The sequence below is a fragment of the Macaca thibetana genome, chromosome 2, assembly GCF_024542745.1.
Source record: "Macaca thibetana thibetana isolate TM-01 chromosome 2, ASM2454274v1, whole genome shotgun sequence".
Lineage (NCBI taxonomy): Eukaryota > Metazoa > Chordata > Mammalia > Primates > Cercopithecidae > Macaca > Macaca thibetana.
Genome location: NC_065579.1, coordinates 41376760 through 41397023, shown reverse-complemented (window position 1 = coordinate 41397023; position 20264 = coordinate 41376760). Strand labels below are relative to the sequence as shown.

Below are 20264 nucleotides of genomic sequence, written 5' to 3'. Positions count from 1 at the left end.
AAACGCTGTCTCTACTAAAAATACAAAAAAAATTAGCCGGGCATTGTGGGTGGCGGGTGTCTGTAGTCCCAGCTACTTGGGAGGCTGAGGCAGGAGAATGGCATGAACCCGGGAGGCAGAGCTTGCAGTGAGCCGAGATCGCGTCACTGCACTCCAGCCTGGGGGACAGAGTGAGACTCCGTCTCAAAATAATAATAATAATAAATAAATAAACAAACAAATAAACAAGGCTGGCCGTGGTGGTTTATACCTGCAATCCTAGAACTTCGGGAGGCCGAGACTGGTAGATCGCTTGAGCTCAGGAGTTCCAGACCAGCCTAGCGGCATGGTGAAACCCCCGTCTCTACAAAGAAAATAACAAAAATTAGCCAGGCATGGTGGCTTGCGCCTGTAGTCCCGGCTACTTCAGTGGCTGAGGCAGGAAGATTGCTTCAGCTCAGGTGGTAGAGGTTGCAGTGAGCCGTGATCACGCCACTGCACTCCAACTAGGGTGACAAGAGTTTTGTTTTGTCTCGAAAAAGAAAACAAACAAACAAAAACAAACATACAATGTGATGGCATTCTCGATTTGTAAGGCTACTCCCTGAGCCTACTTCCCACCCTTCAAGTGCCCTCACCCATACTGACTCCCTCCTCACCAGGCTCCTCCACCCCTTCCTCCCTTCCTCTCCTGTTCTTTGCCCTTCCTTCCTTCCTCCTTTCCCTCCCTTCCCTCCTCTTCCTCCCTTCCTTCCCTTTCTTCCCTTCCTCCCTTCCTTCTTTCCTCCTTTCCACGGAGGCCTGTTGTCTAGGCTGGAGTGCAATGGCGCGATCTCGGCTCACTGCAACCTCCGCCTCCCGGGTTTAAATGATTCTCCTGCCTCAGCCTCCCGAGTAGCTGGGATTATAGGTGCCTGCCACCACGCCCAGCCTTGCCTCTCCTTTTTTCTTTTTCTTTTTTTTCTTTTTTTGAGACGGAGTCTCGCTCTGCCGCCCAGGCTGGAGTGCAATGGCACGATCTCGCCTCACTGCAACCTCCGCCTCCCAGGTTCAAGCGATTCTCATGCCTCAGCCTCTCAAGTCGTTGGGATTACAAGCACACTCCACTACGCCCAGCTAATTTTTGTATTTTTAGTAGAGCCGGGGTTTCGTTAGGTTGGTCAGGCTGGTCTCAAACTCCTGACCTTGTGATTCTCCTGCCTCGGCCGCCCAAAGTGCTGGGATTACAAACCTGAGCTACAGCACCCGGCCTGTCTCTCCTTTTTCAATGATGGTCATAGCTCGCTAAATTACAACCCTTTTTTTTTTTTTTTTTTTTTTTTTGAGATGGAATCTCCTTCTGTTGCCCAGGCTGGAGTGCAGTGATTGGATCTTGGCTCACCACAACCTCCACCTCCCGGGTTCAAGCGACTCTCCTGCCTCAGCCTCTTGAGTAGCTGGGACTACAGGTGTGTACCACCATGCCTTGCTAATTTTCGTATTTTTAGTAGAGATGGGGTTTCACTATGTTGTCCACGCTGGTCTCGAACTCCTGACCTCATGATCCGCCCACCTCGGCTTCTGAAAGTGCTGGGATTACAGGCATGAGACACCGTGCCAGGCCTAATTACAGCCCTTTTATGTGTTTTCCTTACCGTGTGTATATATACGTACATATACATACTATATATATATAATAAGTGCACATAATAAAAATTTCAAATAGCATAAAAGAAAATAACCATAAAAATTAAATCTCCCTTCCACCTTTTTTTCCCAGTCTCTAGTTTTCCTTCTTCCAGACAACTGTTAGTTTCTTGTGTTTTTCTGATGATAATCTACGGCAGCTTTCTTTACTGTTCTGCATCTTACCGATTTCACTAAACAATATTTTAGAGATTGTTTCAGATCAGTATACATAGAATTGTCTCATTTCTTTTTTGACATCCTCTCACAAGATTGCAAGCTGCCTTCTTCTTCTTCTTTTTTTTTTTTTTTTTTTGAGATGGAGTCTTGCCCAATTGCCCAGGCTGGAGTGTGGTGGCGAGATCTCGGCTCACTGCAACCTTCCACCTCCCCGGTTCAAGCTATTCCCCTGACTCAGCCTCTCAAGTAGTTGGGATTAGAGGCACACGCCACCACACCCAGCCAACTTTTGTATTTTTAGTAGAGACGGGGTTTCACTATGTTGCTCAGGCTGGTCTTGAACTCTTGACCTCGTGATTCGCTCACCTCAGCCACCCAAAGTACAAATTACAAGCGTGAGCCACTGTGCCCAGCTGCTTTATTCTTTTTAAAGTTGCATAATATCACATAATTCAGCTATAATCTCCTCTTTATGTGTAGTGTATATAAATGTAATAAATATATGTGTGTGTGTGTGTGTGTGTGTGTGTATGTGTTTTATCAAATTTTCCTTCAAAACATATATCTCTTAGTTTGCATTCCAGGAGAATATGTCTAGTCCCCCTGAGTCCCAGTGCCTGGCTTTTCCTCCTTTTTTTTTTTTTTAATATATATTTTAAAATATTTTATAGAGACGAGGTCTTACTATGTTGCCCAGGCTGATATCCAACTCCTGAGCTCCAGTGATCCTCCTGCCTTGGCCTCCTTTAATGCTAGGATTACAGGCTTGAGCCACCACACCTGGGGTCTTCCCTGTTTTCAGAATGTCCTTATTTCCTACAGCTTCTAGCCCTGCAAATTGCATGTTGGTGTAGCTGAACACTGAACTCTTTCCTAAAAATCATGGATAAAAATGTATATAGAGGCCTGTAATTCCAGCACTTTGGGAGGCTGAGGTGGGTGGAGTGCTTGAGCTCAGGAGTTTGAGACCAGCCTGGCCAACTTGGAGAAACCTCATCTCTACTGAAAATACAAAAATTAGCCAGTCTTGGTGGCAGGTACCTGTAATCCCAGCTACTCAAGAGGCTGAGACAGAAGAATCGCTTGAACCCAGGAGGGGAGTTTGCAGTGAGCTGAGATTGGGCTACTGCACTTCAACCTAGTGACAGAGCAAGACTCCGTTTCATCTGTTTCAAAAAAGAAAAAAGGAAGGAAGGAAAGGAAGGAAGGAAGGAAGGAAGGAAGGAAGAGAAAAAAGTAGCTGGGAGCATGTTGGCACATGACTGTGGTCCTAGCTATTCAGGAGGCTGAGGTGGGAGGATCAGCTGAGCCTGGGAGGTTGAGGCTGCAGTGAGCCATGATTGCGCTACAGTACTCCAGTCTGGATGACAGAGCAAAACCCTCTCTTTCTAAAACAAAAAAAGTACATAGAGGAGAGTAATTTGTTCTTCAAAAGAAAGTCTTACTGGGCACATTAGCATGCACCTGTAGTTCCAACTACTTTGGAAGCTAGTACAGGAGATTTGCTTGAGCCCAGGAGTTCAAATCCAGTCAGCCAGGCAACATAGCAAGTGAGACCATTCGTGCTTGGACCTGGCCATATATAGGGGAGCATACCAGCCCTCAAGTTGCTTGGAACCAACTGAGAGACAGGCAGGAAAACTAGTCATTTCCTAACAGTGAAGTGAGAGTCTCATGGTGGATTACTGGTCCCTAAAGAAGCATGGTGAGGCCAGCAGTCAGGAGGAAGTGAAATTGAAGCTGAGGCCTTGAAGAAGAGTTGGCTAAGATAATAAGGCAGATGTGCTTGGATCATGGAGGGGTGGTAGGGAAGATTTCACAAGCTGAGCCCAAATCCTCCCAGGCCTTCAGCCACAGAGTCAATATTCCAGAGGGAGGAAGTCAGGAAGGATGTCACCAGGCAGGATAAATCTTACCTCCAGCTGCTATAAAAGTGCTCTTTGATTCTTCTCACAAACCTAACAAGATTCTATCCATCCCAGCAGCCCAGGAATGGTTCCTCAGTATTCCTAGAGGATTTTCCTCTTGTTTGAGAATGTTGATATAACCAGTACTTGGGAACCCAAGATGCATGGCAAGGCTCTTTTAGCCAGTCATGAGGAGCAACTGGCAGGCATTTCAGCAAAGCTGGCAGCCTGAAAGATCTGCATACCAGCTGGCTCTGTGACCTTGAGTGAGCCTGTTAACTTCTCTGGGCCTCAGTTTTCCTCAGCTATAAAAATTCATTCAGGGCTGGGCACGGTGGCTGATGATGCCTGTAATCCCAGCACTTTGGGAGGCCGAGGTGGGCGGATCACGAGGTTAGGAGATCGAGACCATCCTGGCTAACATGGTGAAACCCCATCTCTACTAAAAATATTAAAAAATTAGCCGGGCGTGGTGGCAGGTGCCTGTAGTCCCAGCTACTCAGGAGGCTGAGGCAGGAGAATGGTGTGAACCTGGGAGGCGGAGCTTACAGTGAGTCTAGATCGCACCACTGCATTCCAGCCTGGGCGACGGAGCAAGACTCCGTCTCATTTAAAAAAAAAAAAAAAAAAAAATTCATTCAGACCAGGTATAATGGCTCATGCCTATAATCCCAGCCCTTTGGGAGGCCAAGGTGGGAGGATCACTTGAGCCCAGGAGTTTGAGACCAGCCTGGCCAACATAGTGAGACCCTGTCTCTACAAAAAATAAACATAATTAGACAGACGTGGTGGCATGTACCTGTGGTCCCAGCTACTTGAGAGGCTCAGGTGGGAGGACTGCTTGAGCCCCAGAAGTTGAAGCTGCAGTGAGCCATGATCACTCCACTGCACTCCAGCCTGGGCATCAGAGCAAGACTCTGTATCTAAAAATACTTATTCGTTCAAGAATATTTGCTGCCATGCACGGTAGCTCATGCCTGTAATCCCAACACTTTGGGAGGCCAAGGTGGGAGGTTCACTTGAGCCCAGGAGTTCAAGACCATCCTGGGCAACATGGGGAGACTTTGTCTCTACAAAAAAAAAAAAAAGGCCAGGCGCAGTGGCTCACACCTATAATCCCAGCACTTTGGGAGGCTGAGGCAGGAAGATCGCGAGGTCAGGAGATCGAGACCATCCTGGCTAATATGGTGAAACCCCATCTCTACTAAAAATACAAAACAAATTAGCCGGGAGTGGTGGTGGGTGCCTGTAGCCCCAGCTACTTGGGAGGGTGAGGCAGGAGAATGGCATGAACCCAGGAGGCAGAGCTTGCAGTGAGCCGAGATTGTGCCACTGCACTCCAGCCTGGGCAATAGAGCAAGACTCCATCTCAAAGAAAAAAAAAAAAAATATATATATATATATATATAATTTGCCAAGTGTGGTGGTGTGTGCCTGTGGTCCCAGCTACTTTGGAGGCTGAGGTGGAAGGTTTGAGCCCAAAAAGTTGAGACTGCAGTGAGCTGTGATCGTTCCACTGCATTCCTGCCTGGGCGACAGAATGAAATGCTATCTCAAAAAAAGAATATTAGCTGGGCGCGGTGGTTCACGCCTGTAATCCCAGCACTTTGGGAGGCTGAGGCAGGCAAATCACAATGTCAGGAGTTCGAGACTAGCCTGGCCAACATAGTGAAACTCCGTCTCTACTAAAAATACAAAAAATTAGCCGGGCATAGTGGTGGGTGCCTGTAATCTCAGCCACTCAGGAGGCTGAGACAGGAGAATAGCTAGAACCTGGGATGCAGAGGTTGCAGTGAGCAGAGATCACTGCACTGCACTCCAGCCTGGTCAACAGAACAAGAATCTGTCTCAAAAAAAAAAAAAAAAAAGAATATTTACTAAGCATCTACTATTTGTCAGGCACTAATCTTGGTCCTGGGGAGGCGGCAGTAGATAAAATACAAATATGACGAGACTGGATCGTTTGATCCCAGATAGCCTCCCTGCCTTTTTTTTTTTTTTTGGAGACAGAATCTCAATCTGTTGCCCAGGCGTGCAGTGGCAGGATCTTGGCTCACTGCAACCACTGCTCCTGGGTTCAATCAATTCTTGTGCCTCAGCCTCCCAAGTAGCTGGGACTACAGAGACCCACAAACACGCCTAGCTAATTTTTTGTATTTTGTTGATAGAAAAGGGGTTTCACCATGTTGGCCAGGATGGTCTCGAACTCCTGTCCTCAAGTGATCCACCTGCCTTGGCCTTGCAAAGTTCTGGGATTACAGGCGTGAGTCACCGCGCCCGGCCCAGATAGTCCTTTTTTTTGTTGATGTTTGTTTGTTTGTTTGTTTGAAACGGGTCTTACTCTGTCATCCAGGCTAGAATGCAGTGGCATGATCATAGCTCACTGCAGCCTCAAACTCCTGGGCTCAAGCTATCCATGCCTAGTAGCTGGGACTACAGACATATGTCACTACACTCAGCTAATTAAAAAAAAATTTTTTGTAAACAGAGGGTCGGTCAGGCATAGTGGCTCATGCCTGTAATCCCAGCACTTTGGGAGGCCGAGGTGGGCGGACCACTTGAAGTCAGGAGTTTGAGACCAACCTGGCCAACATGGTGAAACTCTGTCTCTACTAAAAATACAAAAATTAGCTGGGTGTGGTGGCACGTGCCTGTAATCCCAGCTACTCTACTCAGGAGGCTGAGGCAAGAGAATTGCTTGAACCTGGGATGCGGAGGTTGCAGTGAGCCAAGATGGCACCACTGCACTCCAGCCTGCGTGACACAGCAAGACTCCGTCTCAAAAAAAAGGAAAAAAAAAAAGGCCGGGCTCTGTGACTCACGTCTGTAATTTCAGCACTTTGGGAGGCTGAGGCGGGTTGATCACCTGAGGTCAGGAGTTCAAGACCAGCCTGGTCAACATGGTGAAACCCCGCCCCTACTAAAACTGCAAAAAAATTAGCCGGACATGGTCTATAGTCCCAGCTACTCAGGAGACTGAGGCAGAAGAATGGCTTGAACCTGGGAGGCAAAGGTTGCAGTGAGCCAAGATCATGACACTGCATTCCAGCCTGGGTGACACAGTGAGAGACTCTCTCCAAAAAAAAAAAAAAAGACGGCCGGGCGCAGTGGCTCAAGCCTGTAATCCCAGCACTTTGGGAGGCCGAGACGGGCGGATCACGAGGTCAGGAGATCGAGACCATCCTGGCTAACACAGTGAAACCCCGTCTCTACTAAAAAATACAAAAAACTAGCTGGGCGAGGTGGCGGGCGCCTGTAGTCCCAGGTACTCGGGAGGCTGAGGCAGGAGAATGGCGTGAACCCGGGAGGCGGAGCTTGCAGTGAGCTGAGATCCGGCCACTGCATTCCAGCCTAGGCAAGAGAGCCAGACTCCGCCTCAAAAAAAAAAAAAAAAAAAAAAAAAGACAGGGTCTATTTCTGCTAGTTCTGTTTCAAGTTCAAGGTCAGGCTGGTCTTGAAATCCTGACCTCAAAAGGTCTTCCTGCCTATGGCTCCCAAAGTGTTGAGATTATAGGTGTGAGCCGTTGTGCCCTGTCCCCAGGTAGCCCTTTTAAAGCCGCATATACATTCTATGTTTATAAGTGATATTAGCAGTAATCAGGCATTTGTGAAATTACTTTGCCTGAAGAAAAGACAGAAATTCAAAAATGGTTTTTGCTTCACCCTCCCCATCCAATGTCACTGCCCTCTCATCTGGTCCTTAAGTTTAATTTTCTGTTGCAGAATTTGTCTTTTAAGTGGCTGCTGCTCACCCTTCCCTCTTCCCCCCTGTTCTCCATCTGCTTTTTACTTTCTGTCCTTTCCCTCCCAAGACTGACGGCCTTGGCACATGTGACTGGGTCATTTTTTTTTTTTTAAGAGATGGAGCCTCACTCTGTCACCCAGGCTGGAGTGCATTGGTGTGATCTTGGGTCACTTCAACCACTGCCTCCTGGGTTCAAATGATTCTCCTGTCTCAGCCTCCTGAGTAGCTGGGATTACAGGTGCACGCCACCATGCCCGCCTAATTTTTGTATTTTAAGTAGAGATGGTTGCTATGTTGGCCAGGCTGGTCTTGAACTTCTGACCTCAGGTGATCTGCCCACCTCGGCCTTGCAAAGTGCTGGGATTACAGGCATGAGCCACCATGCCTGGCCTTGTGCTAATTTTTTTTTTCTTTTTTTGAAACAGAGTCTTGCTCTGTTGCCCAAGCTGGAGTGCAGTGGTGTGATCTCAGCTCACAAGAACCTTCACCTCCTGGGGTCAAGTGATTCTCTTGACTCAGCCTCCTGAGTATCTGGGATTACAGGTACCTGCGATCATACCTGGCTAATTTTTGTATTCTTGTAGAGATGGGGTTTCCTCATATTGACCAGGCTGGTCTTGAACTCCTGACCTCAGGTGATCTGCCCACCTTGGCCTCCCAAAGTGCTGGGATTACAGGCATGAGACACTGTGCCCAGCCCCTTGTGCTGATTTTTGAAGGCAGTTGAAGAAGTGGAGAAACAGAGGCAGCAATCTTTGGTGTTCTTCAGCTTGTAGATGTATCACTCCAACTTTTGCCTCCTTCTTCACATTACCCTCCTCTCTGTTTCTCTGTGTCATATCTCTCTTTGCCTTTCTCTTATAAGGACATTTGTCAATGGGTTTGGACCCATCCTACATCCAGGATGATCTCATCTTTCAAGTTTCTTATTATTGGCTGGGTGTGGTGGCTCACACCCGTAATCCCACCACTTTGGGAGGCCGAGGCAGGCAGATCACCTGAGGTCAGGAGTTCAAGACCAGCTTGGCCAATATGGTGAAACTCCGAATCTAAAAAAATACAAAAATTATCGGGGCATGGTGTCGGGTGCCTATAATCTCAGCTATTCGGGAGGCTGAGGCAGAAGAATTGGTTGAACTCAGGAGGTGGAGGTTGCAGTGAGCAGGCGAGATTGCACCATTGCACTCCAGCCTGGGCAACAGAGCAAGACTCTCCCTCAGGAAAAAAAAAAAAAAAAAGGCGGCCAGGCAGGGTGGCTCACACCTGTAATCGCAGCACTTTGGGAAGCTGAGGCGGGTGATCTGAGGAGTTCGAGACTAGTCTGGCTAATATGGTGAAACCCCATCTCTACTAAAAATAAGAAAATTAGCTGGGTGTGGTGGCACGAGCCTGTAGTCCCAGCTACTTGGGAGGCTGAGTCAGGATAATCACTTGAACCCAGGAGGCAGAGGTTGCAGTGAGCTGAGATCATGCCACTGCACTCCAGTCTCGTGACAGAGCAAGACTCCGCCTCATTAAAAAAAAAAAAAAAAAAAAAAAGAGATTCTTATTTCTGGCCATGGTGACTCATGCCTACAATCCCAGCACTTTGGGAAGTTGAGGTGGGTGGATCGCTTTAGCCCAGGCATTCAAGATCAGCCTGGCCAACACAGTGATACCCTATCTGTACAAAATATAAAAACAAAATTAGCCGGATGTGGTGGTGTGGGCCTGTAGTCCCAGGTACTCTGGAGGCTGAGGCATGAGAATCAATTGAACCTGGGAGGCGGAGGTTGCAGTGAGCCGAGATCATGCCACTGCACTCCAGCCTGGTTGACAGAGTGAGACTATTTTTCAAAAGACAAGACAAGACAAGACAAGACACGACACGACACGACACGACACGACACGAAGAAACACAATAAGGCTGGGCATGGTGGCTCACGCCTGTAATCCCAGCACTTTGGGAGGCTGACGTGGGAAGATCACAAGGTCAAGAGATTGAGATCATCCTGGCCAACGTGGTGAAACCCTGTCTCTACTAAAAATACAAAAAAAAAAAAAAAAAATTAGCTGGGTGTGGTGGTGCGCCCCTTTAGTCGCAGCTACTCGAGAGGCTAAGGCAGAAGAATCGCTTGAACTCAGGAGGCAGAGGTTGCAGTGAGTCAAGATCATGCCACTGCACTCCAGCCTGGCGACAGAGTGAGACTCCAACTGAAAAAAAAAAAAAAAAAAAAAGAAAAGAAAAGAAAAAGAAAAAAACACAATAGATGGAAGAGAATTGCAGAAAAATATGGCAAACACATTATATCTCTTTTCAAAAATAAAAATAAAAAAAATTACTCAAGAGATCCACCTGCCTTGGCCCCCAAAGTGCTAGGATTGCAGATGTGAGCCACCACACCTGGCCAACACATTATATCTCTAACATAAAAGAGATTCTATAAATGGATTTTAATTTAATTAATTAATTAATTTTTTTTTCCGTTTTTGAGATGGAGTCTAGCTCCGTCGCCCAGGATGGAGTGCAGTGGCACCATGTTGGCTCACTGCAACCTCCATCTCCTGGGTTCAAGCAATTCTGTCTCAGCCTCCTGAGTAGCTGGCACTACAGGTGCCCGCCACCATGGTCGGCTAGTTTTTGTATTTTTAGTAGAGACAAGGTTTCACCATGTTGGTCAGGCTGGTCTCGAACTCCTGACCTCAGGTGATCCACCCGCTTCTGCCTCTCAAAGTGTGGGATTATAGGCGTGAGCCACAGCACCCGGCCATGCATTTCTATTATTTATTTATTTATTTTTGAGACAGAGTCTTGCACTGTTGCCCAGGCTGGAGTGCAGTGGCATAATCTTGGCTCACTGCAACCTCTGCCTCCTGGGTTCAAACGATTATCCCGCCTCAGCCTCCCGAGTAGATGGGCTCACAGGCCCACACCACTACGCCCGGCTAATTTTTGTATTTTTAGTAGAGACGAGGTTTTACCATATTGGCCAGGCTGGTCTTGAACTCCCAGCCTCAGGTGATTCACCTGCCTCGGCCTCCCAAAGTGTCAGGATTACAGGCGTGAGCCATCATGCCCAACCTATTGTGTTTTTTCTTTTTCAAAACTTGTCACTGTGAGGTCATGCAAAAACTTCAAAATATTTATGTAGGCAAATATTTTTCTTTTTTTTTTATAATAGTTCTGGGCTTCCTGTCTTGCTTTAAATTTCTGCCTCACTGGCCAGTAATCCCAGCACTTTTGGGAGGCTGAGGCAGGCAGATCACCAAGTCAAGATATGGAGACCATCCTGGCCAACACAGTGAAACCCCGTTTCTACTAAAATATGAAAAATTAGCTGGGCATGGTGGTGCGCACCTGTAGTCCCAGCTACTCGAGAGGCTGAGGCAGGGGAATCCCTTGAACTCAGGAGGCGGAAGTTGCAGTGAGCTGAGATCGTGTCACTGTACTCCAGCCTGGCGACAGAGCAAGACTCCATCTCAAAAAAGAAAAAAAAAAAATTAGGCGTGTGTGGTGGTGGACACCTGTGATCCCAGCTACTCTGGAGGCTGAGGCAGGAGAATTGCTTGAACCTGGGAGGTGGAGGTTGCCATGAGCTGAGATGGTGCCACTGCACTCCAGCCTGGGCAACACAATGAGACTCTGTCTCAAAAAAAATTTTCTTTTCCTCTTAAGTTTTTGTTTTGTAAATTTTTGTATTTTTAAATTCTGGATTTTTTTTTTTTCTTTTCTTCTTCCCAGACAGGGTCTTGCTCTATTTCCCAGGCTGGAGTGCAGTGGCGCTATTGCACTATCTCGAGTAACACCAGCCTCGACTTCCCAGGCTCATGTGATCCTCCCACCTCAGCCTCCCAAGTAGCTGGGACAACAGATGCACATCACCACACTCACGTCACTTTTGTTAGTCTCGCTATATTGCCCAGGCTGGGTTTGAACTCCTGGGCTCAAGTGATCTGTCCACTTCGGCCTCCTAAAGTGTTGGTATTACAGGTGTGAGCCACCACTCCCAGCCTCTTCTGGAATTTATTTTTGAATGTTCTTGCTTTAAATGGAAAGTCAATTAAAACCAGGATCATTGGCCGGGCGCGGTGGCTCGTGTCTGTAATCCCAGCACTTTGGGAGGCCGAGGCGGGCGGATCACCTGAGGTCGGGAATTCGAGACCACCCTGACCAACGTGGAGAAAACCCGTCTCTACTAAAAATACAAAATTAGCCGGGCGTGGTGGCGCATGCCTGTAATCCCAGCTACTCAGGAAGGTTGAGGCAGGAGAATCGCTTGAACCAGAGAGGCGGAGGTTGCGGTGAGCCAAGATCGTGCCATTGCACTCCAGCCTGGGCAACAGCAGCAAAACTCTAATTCAAAATAAATAAATAAATAAATAAATAAAACAAACCAAAATAAAAAAAAAACTAGGATCATTTCTCAAATAAACTATTGGTTTGTCACTTAATTGTCACGTTTGCTTTTTATTATATTGTACTTCTAGATTTTATCCCTGACTACTCAACTATTTGTCCAGGGTAACATAGGAACATTACGTTAGAATATAGTAGCGTTGGAGTGGGTTAAAATGTTGGTTCTCGGTAAGTAAAATTTAAGTGTCCCACCAGAAAGAGGACTGCGATCTTTCGTGGTTGAGGTCATAGGTAACAGGAGACAAGGTAGGCAAAAAGGGGTAAAGTTTAAGGCTCTGCAGACAAATGTTAGGTGCTGTTATTCCAAAATTGAACAAAGAACAAGAATCTTGGGCTTGAAACGCTGGACTTTTCCCTTGAAACAACCATTCACAGTATAGGGACTGAAGGGTCAGCTGTGAGGCAGCCGAGCTAGCGCCCTATCCCCACAAAGGGAGTAAAAGACCACGACGGGTAGCGGGAAAAAAATAAGTGCTGCGTCCAAGAATTCAGGAGTCAGTCCATGTCGCAGAACAGGGAGAAGGACTGGGAAGAAAAGGCTAGCAAGGAACCTAGGAACAGAGGAGTCTCTCGGGAGGAGGTTATGGAAGGCGCAGCGGGCGATGGGTCTCTCCTGAAGGCGGCTTGCCGGGGATTCCCTATTCCGCAGTCCTCTGGGAGACGCAGAGAGTTAAGAAGGGCCGTGCAGCAGCGTCGCAGCCCGGCTGGCAGCAGGAGACGGATAGGCAGTGAGGCCTCTCCCCACGCCCTGCCAGCCCAGCTGCCGCCGCCGCCACCGCGGGGCCCGGGATTGGCCCGAGGGCGGTGCAGGGCGGGGCGGGGGCTGCTGGGATGACGGCCTGAGAGGCTGGCGCGCGCGCACACGGGCGCGGGTACGGCGGCGGCGCGCGCGTGCTCCGTCGGCCTGTGCGGCTGCTGCGGCGGAGCGGGCCATGGCAGTGGGAGGCGGGCGAGTGTAGTGGTGCGCGGGGCAGGCGGGAGGTGGATCGAGAGAGGCAGGGATGGGGGCGCCCGAGCGGAGCGGTTGCGGCGGCCTGGGCTGCTGACCGCGCACTTGGAATAGTAGCAGGCGGCGGCGGCGGCGGAGCGCCAGGCAGGTGAGTGCGGCGGCGCGGGACCCGGATGCGGCGCGGCTGAGGGGCGGCTGGGTCGCGGCGCCGGCTGCGGTGCCCCCGGGCGGGCTGGCGGTGCGCTCTAGCTTGCTGCTACCTGCGGTGCTGGCGACTCTTGTGGTCGCACCGCGCTTCCTGGCAGCTTGGAGGATAACCGCCTGCCGGCCGGTGGGGGCGCCTGGCTTGGTTGCGGCCCGCCCGGGGCTCTCCAAGGTGAGTGGCGCCCCCCGGCCCCCGGGCGGCAGAGACACTGCCGGGCGTCCCGGGCCACTGGCGCTTTGGGTCCCGTTCCTAATGGGCGTCTCTGTGGAGAGACGGCGTCGCGTGTATATGCGGACATCTCCGGAACTTCCCGACCCTCAGGTGCCTTTTTGCGCAGAAGTGTATTTCAGAGGCGTGGACCCAGGGTTATTAGGTTACGAACGTGTTTTCGAATCCCAACGCCGAAGCTGACCAGTCCTGGGGCGTTGGACCAAAATATCCTGTTGTGTTAAATGGAAATAATAATACATACACCATACGGTTGTTTTGAGGTTAGGCATAACTGAACAAGTGCTAAGTAAATGATATCCCTGCTGCAGCATCTCGTGTTAGCTATTGCTAATTCCTGGCTGCTGGCGTGCGTTTGGGGGCACATTTATTTCCGATCTGCTCTGGTGTTGCAATAACCGATACTGGAGTTGCTTAATATTGGAGCCTGTTACCTCGCAGTGGCCGAAATAGAATCCTATAGTCTCTTTACTAGAATCCTGCAGTCTCTTTTCCCGCAGGGGCTGAATTGGAAGCCTGTCTCAGATACTGAGTGGGAATTACTGCTGAAATGAAACCAAGCGAATTCGGGATTCGCTTAGGATGAAAGATGGTGGGACATAAACTTAAAGTGCTTTGCTGTTTCATCTCAAGTGACGCTTGAACTCTGCCACTTGTTACAGAGTATAAACACACGAAGAGTATGGAAACAGACTCTTTTTTTCTGCATTGCTACATCCAAAGGGAGTGACAAGTGCTTTTGTAAACATCATTGTGGGCAGTGTGACTGTCTGGTGAAGTCATGATAATTAAATAAGATGAGTACTTATTTTGAAGCACTGAATGGAAGTTTGGAGATAAGATTCGTAATAAAATTATCTCCAACGAGTCAGAGGTCTCAGCAGATCATTAATCATTTGGGGATTTTCATGCTACATTGTAAGATTTTATGGTAAAAGCAGAACTGTTTAAGTCATAATAATTTAGCACCGGAAAGGGTGGTCAGATAAGGATCTTAGCCCAGTTTCAGAATCCAGGTATGGAAGAAAGTACAATCTTTTTTCTGACAGGGCCCTTTGGCTCACGCCTATAATCCCAGCACTTTGGGAGGCTGAGGCGGGCGGATCGCTTGAGCCCAGGAGTTCGACACCAGCCTGAGCAACATGGCGAAACCCGTCTCTACCAAAGACACAACAATTAGCCGGGCGTGGTGGGGTGCGGCCTGGTGGATGGCGCCGTGGCGGGCACCTGTAATCCCAACTACTTGGGAGGCTGAGGCAGGAGAATCCCTTGAACCCGGCAGGCGGAGGTTGCAGTGAGCCGAGATGGCACCACTGGACTCCAGCCTGGGCAACAGAGCAATAACCTGTCTCAAAAAGAAAAAAAAAAATCTTTTTGAGACCAAATCTTTCTTTTTTTTTTCAATTGTTTTTTGAGACAGGGTGTTGCCCTGTCGCCCAGGCTGGAGTGCAGTGTCACCATCTTGTCTCACTGCAACCTCAGCCTCCCGGGTTCAATCGATCCTCCTGCCTCAGCCTCCCTAGTAGCTAAGGCTACAGGCGCGTGCCACCATGCCCAGCCAATCTTTCATTTTTTTTTTTTTTTTTTTTTTTCTTGAGACGAAGTTTCCCTTTTGTTGTGTAAGCTGGAGTGCAATGACACGATCTCCGGCTCACTCAATGTCTACCTCCCGGGTTCAAGCGATTCCCCTGCCTTAGCCTCCCGACTAGCTGGGATTACAGGCATGTGCCCCACACCCCGCTAATTTTGAATTTTTTTATTTTTTATTTTTTTTTTTAGTAGAGACGGGGTTCTCCATGTTGGTCGGGGTGGTCTTGAACTCCCAACCTCAGCTGATCCTCCTGCCTCGGTCTCCCAGAGTGCTGGGATTACAGGCGGAAGCCACTGCGCACCGCCCCGTCTTTGTATTTTTGGTAGAGAGGAGGTTTCGCCACGTTGGCCAACCTGGTCTTGATCTCCTGGGCTCAAATGATCAACTGGGCCCAAATGATCTGCCAGCCTTGGCCTCCCAAAATGCTGGGATTACAGGCATGAACCACAGCCACCAGCCAAAAGTGAAAATCTTAAAGGTTTAAACAGATTGTATTCACTAAAGCCGAAATGATTTAAGAAACAAAAATCTAGTTTACACCACTGATTCACACCCTGAGTCCACCACCTTCGGAGTGTTTTTTAGAAGTGTTGAAAATCAAGTTGGGTTTTGATTTGTCATTTTTCACCTCTTGCCTATCTTTCTTGGTGTTCTTAGAGACTCATCCATAAAGGCTTTTGCTTCAACTTGCTTTGTGAATGTCAGCCAACTATATGGAAAAAAGTTAAAAACGAACACTGTAGTCTAAATTATGTTCTTTCTTGAGGTTTTCCCGGTTGTCTAGCTTAGACTGTTGGACTCAACAGTAGAACTACTGCTAGCTACTGTGAAAAGGCTGGGAGTCAGAAGTCACCTCTTGGTTTTAGGCCTCAACCTGGGTAAAAACAGCTGGGGCTGTGGGGATGTTACCCAGTCTTACGGGCCTCTGTTTTGTTTGTTTGTTTTGAGACAGAGTCTCGCTCTGTCACCAGGCTGGAGTGCAATTGCATGATCTCCGCTCACTGTGACCTCCCGGGTTCCAGGGATTCTCCTGCCTCAGCCTCCAAATTAGCTGGGACTACAGGTGCACACCACCACACCCAGCTACTTTTTGTATTTTTAGTAGAGATGGGGTTTCACCATGTTGGCCAGGATGGTCTCAATCTTTTGACCTCATGATCTTCCCGTCTTGGCCTCCCAAAGTGCTGGGTTTACAGGTGTGAGCCACTGTGCCCGGCCCCAATAAGTAAATAATTTATTTATTTTATATTTTATTATTTATTTATTTATTTATTTATTTATTTGAGACGGAGTCTCGCTCCGCCCAGGCTGGAGTGCAGTGGCGCGATCTCGGCTTACTGCAAGCTCCGCCTCCCAGGTTCATGCCATTTTCCTGCCTAAGCCTCCTAAGTAGCTGAGACTACAGGCGCCCGCCACAGCGCCCGGCTAATTTTTTGTATTTTCAGTAGAGACGGGGTTTCACCGTGTTAGCCAGGATGGTCTCGATCTACTGACTTCGTGATCCGCCCGCCTCGGCTTCCCAAAGTGCTGGTGCTGGGATTACTGGCGTGAGCCACCGCACCGGGCCGGCTATTTATTTATTTTTTTTGAGACGGAGTTTTGCTCTTGTTGCCCAGGCTGGAGTGCAATGCGCGATCTCTGCTCACTGCAACCTTTGCCTCCCGGGTTCAAGCAATTCTCCTGCCTCAGTTTCGCAAGTCGTTGGGATTACAGGCGGCTGCCACCATGCCCAGCTAATTTTTTGTATTTTTGGTAGAGCGGGGTTTCTCCATGTTGGTGGCCAGGCTGGTCTTGAACTCCTGACCTCAGGTGATCCTGCCGCCTCAGCCTTCCAAAGTGCTGGGATTACAGGCGTGAACCACCACGCCCGGCACTATTTTTTATTTTATTTTATTTTATTTTATTTTGTTTTGTTTATTTAGAGACGGAGTCTCACTCTGTCGCCCAGGCTGGAGTGCAGTGGCGCGATCTCGGCTCACTGCAAGCTCCGCCTCCTGGGTTCACGCCATTTTCCTGCCTCAGCCTCCCCAGTACCTGGGACGACAGGCGCCGGCCACCACGCCCGGCTAATTTTTTGTATTTTTTCAGTAGAGACGGGGTTTCACCATCTTAGTCAGGGTGGTCTTGATTTCCTGACCTCGTGATCCACTCGCCTTGGTCTCCGAAAATGCTGGGATTGCAGGCGTGAGCCACCGCGTCCCGCCCCGATTTGAGACGGAAGTCGTGCTCTGTCGTTAAGGCTGGAGTGCAGTGGCGCCATCTTGGCTCGCTGTGACCTCCGCTTCCTGGGTTCAAGCAATTCTGCCTCAGCCTCTCGAGTATCTAGGATTACAGGCGTGCGCCACCACGCCTGGCTAATTTTTTGTATTTTTAGTGGAGACGGCATTTCACCATATTGGCCAGACTGGTCTGGAACTCCCGACCTCAGATGATCCGCCCACCTCGTCCTCCCAAAGTGTTGGGGTTACAGGGGTGAGCTACCGCGCCTGGCCCCCTTTTTATAATTTACAGAATTTGGATGACTGTGTGGTGGGCAGGGGGTGATTGTGGTGGTGTACTAGAAAATTGCATTATATAAAGGAACCTTCTAGGATACTCGAGTTTTATGGCTTTCCTCCTATTCACTCTCTTGACTTTTCCTTCTCTTGTTGAGTTCAAAACATTCTAATGTCCCAGGGCTTCCGACATGTCCCTATTCCTTTCTTCAGATCACCTGTATTCTTCCTGAATGATCTCATGTTGTCCTGTCCTGTGGTTTATTTATTTTTAGTAGAAAAACTAAAAGTAAGTAAATTGTTGTTCAAGTGCTGTTGCCTCTCAGATTTTTATCTCTAGTCCTGAACTTCAGTCTTCTGCCTGCCTACATGACCTCTTCATTTCGTCTGTTTTTAGGCATCTTTCAATGTAACAGGTTCACATGGAGCTCTTGATTCCCGTTCCTGTTCCTTCCCTAGCAGTTTTCTTTCTTTCTTTCCTTTCTGTCTCTTCTTCCTCTCCTTCCTCTCCCCTCCCGGAGTGTTGCTGTTGTTGCCCAGGCTGGAGTGCAGTGGCGCGATCTCGGCTCACTGCAACCCCCGCCTTCCTGTTACAGCGGTTCTCCTGCCTCAACCTCCCTAGTAGCTGGGATTACAGGCACCCACCACCATGTCCCTCTAATTTTTGTATTTTTAGTAGAAATATGGGTTTCACTATGTTGGCCAGGCTGGTGTCGAACTCCTGGGCTCAAGTGATCTGCCCACCTTGGCCTTCCAAAGTGCTGGGATTACAGGTGTGAGCTACCGTGCCCAGGTTTTTTTTTTTTCTGAGACGGAGTCTAGCTCTGTTGCCCAATGTGGAGTGCGGTGGCGCCATCCTGGTTCACTGCAACCCCCGCCTCCCGGGTTCAAGGGATTCTCCTGCCTCAACTTCCTGCGTAGCTGGGATTACAGGCGCGCACCACCACTCCCGGCTAATTTTTGTATTTTTAGTAGAGACAGGTTTCACTATATTGGTCAGGCTGGTCTCAAACTCCTGACCTTGTGATCTGCCTGCCTTGGCCTCCCAAAGTGCTGGTGATTACAGGCGTGAGCCACCGAGCCTGGCCAGCGCTTTTCTTTTCCCCTCGCCCCAGCAAGCCAGAGGGAGTCTTGCTCTGTCACCCAGGCTGGAGTGCAGTGGTGCGATCTCGGCTCACTGCAATCTCCGCCTCACTACAACCTCCGCCTCCTGGGTTCAAGCGATTCTCCTGTCTTAGCCTCCCAAGTAGCTGGGATTATAGGCGCAAGCCACCACGCCCGGCTAACTCTAGTAGTTTCCATGTCATAATAGCACCCCTCTGCCCCACTTCCCATCCGGTTTGAGTGTAAAATATAGTGGTTATGTTCAATTTATCCCTTTGTCTCCTCCTCCCTCACTGTACACACAGCCAGTCCTTGAGGACACTGAATTTTACTTCCAAAATATATCCTACATATTATTTTCATTTTATTTTTATTCCCACTACCCCAATTCTTCCTGGGTAGTGCCTTCCTAACTGGTCTCCTTGCCTCTGTTCTTACTCTATTTTTCACACAGCAGTCAGAGTGATTTTTACTTATTCTGTTCCAGTGGATTTTCATTACCCTAAAGTAAATCCCAAACTTTATCTGCACGCCAGCGAATTATTGTTTATTTTTATTTTATTTTATTTTTAAAATAGAGATGGGATCTTGCTATGTTTCTCAAGGGTCTTGAACTCGTAGGCTGAAGCAATCCACCCATCTCAGCCTTTATTTATTTTTATTAAATTTTTGTTTTATCTGTCATAATCTGAGTGCTAAAAAATATATATATATAAATAAATTTGGCTGGACACGGTGGCTCACGCTTGTAATTCCAGAACTTTGGGAGGCCGAGGTGGGCGGATCACCTAAGGTCAGGAGTTCGAGACCAGCCTTGCCAACATGGCGAAACCCATCTCTACTAAAAATACCAAAAAAAAAAAAAAAATTAGCTGGGCATGGTGGCATGTGCCTGTAATCCCAGCTACTCTGGAGGCTGAAGCAGGAGAATCGCTTGAACACGGGAGGTGGAGTCTGCAGTGAGCCAAGTTGCACCATTGCACTCCAGCCTGGGCAACAAGAGTGAAACTCCATCCCAGAAAAAAAAAAAATTTTTTTAGAGGCGGGGTCTCCTTATGTTTCCCAAGCTGGAGTTCAGTGGCCATTCACAAGTGGTATCATAGGGCACTACAGCCTTGAACTTCTGGTATCAAGTGATCCTCCTTCCTCAGTCTCCCCAGTAGCTTTAGGCACATTTCGCCTCTCCCAGCTTGCTTATTTTCTTGTTCATTTATTTATGGTCTTTTTCCTCCAATATAATATAAGCTCCATGATGGCAGGGACCTTGTCTTCCCTGGAATATTTTCAGGAACCAGAACAATGCCTGGAAAATTTAGTTAATGTTGAGTGAATAAATGTAGGAATGAAATTAGTTATAAAATCTTTTGATTGAATGTACAATGTGTATTCTGAACGCATTCCCCCTTTTTTTGGTTCCAGATTTGGGCAAATTAGAGAGTAACCAGAGACCCTAGAGTTACTATTCTATCGGGTACCTTTTTTTTTGAGACTGAGTCTCGCTCTATTGCCCAGGCTGGAGTGCAGTGGTGCGATCTCAGCTCACTGAAAGCTCCGCCTCCCAGGTACACGCCATTCTCCTGCCTCAGCCTCCTGAGTAGCTGGGATTACAGGTGCCCACCACCACGCCCAGCTAATTTTTTTTGTAGTTTTTTAGTAGAGATGGTGTTTTACGGTATTAGCCAGGATGGTCTCGATCTCCTGACCTCGTAATCCACCCGCCTTGGCCTCCCAAAGTGCTGAGATTACAGGCGTAAGCCACTGCACCTGTCCAGGAATTTTTAGTTTAATTAGACAACTTGGTTTTTGAATCTGAGACCCTC

At 48.4% G+C, this 20264-nt stretch overlaps 2 protein-coding genes across 4 annotated transcripts in view; one reads left to right on the top strand and one right to left on the bottom strand.

Moving 5' to 3' along the window:
* Positions 1–20264, bottom strand: part of MRPS22 (mitochondrial ribosomal protein S22) — a 601324-nt gene that overhangs the window by 493438 nt on the left and 87622 nt on the right. The gene's annotated exons all lie outside the window — the stretch shown is intronic.
* Positions 12721–20264, top strand: part of PIK3CB (phosphatidylinositol-4,5-bisphosphate 3-kinase catalytic subunit beta) — a 188594-nt gene continuing 181050 nt past the window's right edge. The window contains exon 1 of one of the 3 annotated variants that reach the window (XM_050779675.1): positions 12721–12969. The gene's annotated coding sequence lies outside the window, so the exon portion shown is untranslated. Of the gene's footprint in view, positions 12970–13331; positions 13348–20264 lie in introns of those variants that run through there. The other 2 variants (XM_050779677.1, XM_050779676.1) reach the window with 2 other exon arrangements.